This window comes from Petaurus breviceps, unplaced genomic scaffold (assembly GCF_028583685.1).
Source record: "Petaurus breviceps papuanus isolate PSGF00001 unplaced genomic scaffold, PetGlider_PUasm1.0 178, whole genome shotgun sequence".
Lineage (NCBI taxonomy): Eukaryota > Metazoa > Chordata > Mammalia > Diprotodontia > Petauridae > Petaurus > Petaurus breviceps.
The window spans coordinates 21,094,245-21,099,979 of record NW_027185777.1 but is presented as its reverse complement, the minus strand read 5'-3'; the positions used below and the strand labels follow the sequence as shown (position 1 = coordinate 21,099,979).

The 5,735-nt window shown below is 41.3% G+C and overlaps 1 long non-coding RNA gene across 1 annotated transcript in view; it reads right to left on the bottom strand.

The window, feature by feature from the left end:
• Positions 1 to 5,277, bottom strand: part of LOC138159781 (uncharacterized) — a 6,621-nt gene extending 1,344 nt beyond the window's left edge. Inside the window, exons 1-2 of the long non-coding RNA XR_011167969.1 lie at positions 4,804 to 5,277; positions 3,798 to 3,904 (exon numbers count right to left, since the gene is read on the bottom strand). This is a non-coding gene — a long non-coding RNA (uncharacterized lncRNA). The remainder of the gene's footprint in view (positions 1 to 3,797; positions 3,905 to 4,803) is intronic.
• Between the last annotated feature and the right edge of the window lie 458 nt (positions 5,278 to 5,735).

The window sequence follows — 5,735 nt, the reverse complement described above, 5'->3', positions numbered from 1 at the left end:
AGAGAGAGAGAGAGAGAGAGAGAGAGAGAGAGAGAGAGAGAGAGAGAAGTGAGAAGTGAGAAGTGAGATGTGAGATGGACCTGGGTTCATGTCCTCCCTTTGATACATGTAGGCTCTGTGGCCCTGGACAAATCACTGGTTCTCTCAGTCCTCAAAGAGTATAAATTGCAGAGAAATGAGTTCCCTGTACTAAGGAAACCAAAGGTCCAGTGACTTGCATGATATACAGCCACAGTGGGTATTTCATAAATGCATTTTGAATTGAATTGGCCTTTGGAAGTAATAAAGAGCAAGGTCTTTGGCTTAAGGAAGAAGAATGCAGTGGGGTATTCAAAACCAGTTGGAATGCCTTCTAGGCTGTGCTTAGGTACAAACATTCTCTTGCTGTCTCATTTGCAAATAAGGTCAAAGGGACTGAATTCAGTTGCTGGAAAATGATCTCCTGTTTTGACAAGCAAAGTCTTGACTTTATTCTCTATAAATGTCTCAGCATTTATCTTGCAGGGGGAGGTCATTATGCAGTCACACTATTTGCCTTATCTCTTAAATGGCACCCTTTATTTATGGGGGCAGGCCTTGTGGCATGTCTGGGCTCTGTTGCTGAATTTTTCCCCCCTTTCTTTTTTTTCTTCTAAATTTTATAGAGAGGGAATAGTTTACTTCATATCTTCAGGGTATTTCCTCAACTTCTAAACAATTGGTTTGAGGCAGGACAGCTCTCATTAACACTAATGAAAGTTACCTGTCTGAAACCTCAAGCAAAAACTCCATTTGTCAACTTCAGACTTTCTACAGGCCCCTCATTTGAAAGGTTTTGTTGAAACTCACCTCGGTTCAATACTCTGGAATTCAGCTTGGTGGGACTGGGGATTGAGGAAGGGTAACTGGCTTTGAATATTTTTGTTTGAACCAATAACCCAGTGTCTAGTGTCTAGGGTTATACATCTTACCAAGAAATTTCTAGTTAGCTAAGTCTATCACCTGAAAGCTTGCAGAGATGCCCTCGCACCCGTGCATTTTAACACCTCCTCCCCCATTTCCCATCCTTTGTGGAGTTTCTCCTTTTTAAAATAATTAAAATTTACTTCAAAAAGTCTGTCATTTTGTCCTTCTTGAAGTTCTCTTTACAACCTTGTGACAGGAAGAAGCCAAGAACACATTCCTCAATTATGTAATTAAGCTGGTTGATAAGAAGATAAAGCTACATTTATTTCTGAAAGCTTTAACATTTTTTTCCTGTTGTCTTTTTAATGAATCCGTGAAAACTCCACCAGATACCTAAACATAGTATCCATTCTGACAAGCTCAGACCCCAAAGTCCAGAGATTCAGCTTGCTGATTCATCTGTCTATGTGTGTGTCTCTTTCTTTTGCCTCCCTCTTCTCTCCTGTCTCTCTCTTCTGGTCTTTCTCTGTCTCTGTCTCATTCTTATAGTTTAAAGCCCTTTTACTGGTGTGAAATAAGGTCAGTTCATACAGACTGAAGGGAAAGCATGTGGTTGATAGAGTGACTGATGGGCTGAGTACTGAACAGAAATTCTGCCACAAAAATTGGATCTTCTACTTCACTCACAGTGTAAGCCAGGGTAAATCACTTTACTTCATGTATTTGTGCATAAAATGGATTACATTCTAAAAAATGTTACTGTACAAAGCTATTTGTCACAGTTTTCCGTTTTTAGGTTTACAGTTGGGTTGTAAGGCTCCATTCAATAATGGGACTATCAGTGTATCTGGCCAAGACCATGGCATCATAGATTTAGAGTCTTAAGGGACTTTAGTGATCATTAAACCCAACTTCTTGCCCATTTCATAGATGGAGAGACTGAGGCACCAGAGAGAAATTAATTTGCTGACAGTCAGAAATGTAGTGAGTGGTAGATACCCTGGTAGAACCCAGGTCCTCAGCCTTCAAGTTCAAGGCCAAGGAAAGAAGGTAAATGTTGAATGGATAAAATCTGAGTCAAAGGACTTTATTTTTTAGTTTTCTATATTGATATGGGTTTTTTTTTTTAGTGTGTTTTTAACAAATGAAACAATGATGCTTCTGCAGAACAAAAGCAAACCAGTTAATGTCCCTTTGGATCAATATTGTGTGGTCATAGAATGTTAGAGTTAAAAGGTACTTCTGAGCATTCTAGTATAACTTTCTAATTGTATACAGGAGGCAGCTGAGGCCCACGGAGGTTTACAAGGCCACCAAGTAGTTTTACCAGCCCTGCAGAATTAGAACCCACGGCTCCACTTTTGTAGTCCTTGGGATCATTTCTCTCAACTAATGATTCCCCATATTATGAAGCTGTGAAAATAAACAAACATCCAAAAAGTATTTGAACATTTCTCTCCTCCCTCAAAGTGCTAGGCAGCATGTATTGATTTTTTAAGTTTAAAGAAAATTAGAATGAGTTTTGTTTTGACAGTTTTACAGAGTCTCTTGTAAATGGCAACAACATAAAATGTCCAATGAACCTAGATTGGAATTGATCCTAACCAGGAAAATGATGCACTCTCTCCCCTCCCTTGACCCTTCTAAACCTCAGGCAATGATTATGGTACTGCTATAAGTGGACCAGAAATATACTGTGTGTACACTGCTATTCCAGGGGCTAGACCACTAGATCTGAGATCAGATTTGATTTCAAATCCCATCTAAGACATTTATGATAGGCATGACCCTGCAAAGTCTTTTAACCACTCTCAGCTTCCGTTTCTTCTAAAAAACAGAGGCAAGACTATCCCTGTGATTGTCTTCAGAATCAAGAGAGAGGGAGTGTATAGAGTCCTTTGTAAACATGAAAGCATTGTACAACTGGGTATTATTATTTGTATTGTTTTTATCTCAAGTGGACCCAATTGGCATGTATCAGTAGAATCTTACCTAAGATGTATCTTATACCAAGGAAAAAGGAAGAAAGAAAATAAAATTAAGAGGATGGAAAGAGGAAAGGAAGGAAGGGAAAGAGGGAAGGAAAAGAAAAAAGGAAGAAAGAAAGCAAGCTTTCTTGGTTATTCAGAGATAGAAGACAATGGAGCAGATATCTTTACTAAAGAATAGAAACTCCATTCCTGGTTGTTTTTAATTCTGACAGCATTTGAGATAGGCTGGAGGGCTTGAGAGAGCCGTCACTGTTTAGGTATTAAAGGCCCCATTGTTTCAGAGCCCGTGGCCAGTTCTTTCGTCCATGCATCTATCTGTGATGCCCATTTAGAACATGAAAAGGTGCTGAGAAATGTCAGGATCTGAGGCAGGAGCCCCGCTGATGGGCCCAGAGCATGTCGTCAGCAACGCCATTCCTGTTGTGGCCTGCTCAGTCCGGCCCGATGCTATCGGCATTCTTTGTCAGCGTCTGTCTGTGTGAGGGATGGGTGATTAACGAGCTGTAGCCATAGCTACCTCCAAGAAGAAAAAGAATGGCTTATTTTATACCTATTCTGAACCCAGTGGAGAAAATAGATGGGGGGGGGAGGGAATGATTTCCCATGGTCACATATTTTAACAGTGAGTACCACAGCTTGTCCTGATCCAATCATTCCTGCCATTTGATTTTCAAAGTAAGAACTTTGGGGTAGGGTGAGGGGGACAGGGTAGAGGGCTTCATTTCAAAGCATGGCTCAAAGCTCAGAAGATAGACTCTATCAGGGTGACCTAACTGTCTTCAGATAGAGAGTGAGAATTAGGGTCAGGAAATCCTGCATTCAAATCCAACCTCTCATATTAGCTTGTATGGCACTGGGCAAGTCAATGAAATCATGCTCAGCCTGTTTTCTCATTTGTAAAATGGAGTTGATAATACTTACCTTAGAGGGTTGTGAGAAACAGATGTGATAACGTGAAGCCCTTTGTTCACTTGCAGTGCTGGACCTTGGTGTCCTCTGACCAGTTAGGAGACCTCTGGCTCCAGTGTCTGTGTCAGAAAAGGGGAAGTCAGTCATTATTTTAAACTCTCCCATAGCTGTCCAGGACTGCATATATTAGTCATTCCAGGGGAGAGTTGTACCCCCTCTCAGTTGCTTGAACTGGATTTTGCTGCTAGGGGTGGCCTCCTGCAATCCAGCCTGGTTTCATTTGGGTGCCACCGTTGGCCCTTTGAGGTTCACTTTTGTCTCATTGTAATTTGACTATGAAAAGCCTTGAATTAGGAACTAGGTTGGAAATAGTTTACCTCCCAATTCCACCATCTCCTGGAATTTTCCCCTAAACTCAGAGCCTATCGACTCATGGACAAGTCCAACGACGTACATTGTAGGCTGGCCGAGGCCTTGGCAGAGACCAAGACCTGTTTCAAAGGACAACTGTAGGTGATTTTCTATGTTCCAAAACAAAGCTGATCCCCTCTCCCCTCCCCTCTTACTGCTTAAAACCGTCTGCTCTCATTCTAGGCTGTAAGCCAGATCTTCTCCTCGGCCCCTGGGAGCAGCCTTAAAGTTTTACATCTGTTCTAGCCATCACCCCTCCCCTCTCATAAAGAGAAATGGCAGAGCTTACATGAAGCATCTCAGGAAGGTTCCTTTTTAAATACATATGTGTACAATGTAACATATACATACTATGCATTCTCATCACTGCAAACAAAATACTTGGTGTTTAAGCATGACATACAGTGCACATATTTACATGTATGCACACATGTATAGCCATCACATACATGTATGTGTATCTATGCATTTATGAATAAATGAATATAAACAAGCAGTTAAATAACTGGATAGATGAATAAGGAACGAGTGAATGAGTGAAGCCCTAAACAAAGCATCTGGTGTATCCCTTCCCCACTGAATAGGTCTTGGCCTGCAGGTTACTCACCACCAGGCAACCCAGCCAGGAGAACAGACAGCGGCACACTGAAGAACTTGACTGGGCTAAAGATCCATCTGACTGTTCTTCAGCAACTGGGCTAATGGTCCCCCAAAGACATTTCAGGCTCTCTCTTTTAGTATGAAGAGAAAGAGAAAAGAAATCCAAAGCATTGCTCCAACTACATTGCATTGCCTTTAAATCGCCTGCCAGATCAATAAACTGCTTCTGAAGACGATATTTTTCAAGACAGCATCTGGTACAGATTTTGTAGGTCGTAGAAAGTGAATTTGTCTACAAATGGCCAAGTCTCCCAAAGCCCTTTTCCAGTCCCAGGGCAAACACTTTCTCTTGTGCACTGATGGGATGTGCCAGGGATTCAATTACCATAATTTGCCCACCTCTTTTCTTCCTCCCCCCCTAGAAACTATAAAGTTGGAAATCTGGGTCAGAGTCCCCAGGTGCAGCAGCTAGGACTTGCTCAGATATGAAACGTGACTTAGCAGCTCTCCAAGAAATAATCATATTAGGTTTTTTAGAAGACATTGCCAAATGGGAAGGGCTATGGTGGAGGCAAGAAGGCTGCATTCTAGGCAAGGTGCTTCCCTCAGGAAATATTACCTAGAGAAAAGAAAGTCAAGTTTAACTGCCTTGCTTACACACAGCCTGAATGACTGCTACTCCAATAAGAATTTTCCTTTTCTTGGACTTGGGGCTGCTTATTTTGCTTGCTATTGGAAATACAATGGACTAAATTGATTAATTCATTCTCTATTATTTTTGCTAAAGTGACTAGTACAGTTTCTGGCACATACGAGGCACTGAATAAATCTTTGTTAATTGATGACATTGATAAAGAGAACCAGAATCTTCCCCCTACCCTAAAAAAAAATCACATCGTCACATTCATCTGATTGTCAGAAGAACGGAGTGGTGGTTTG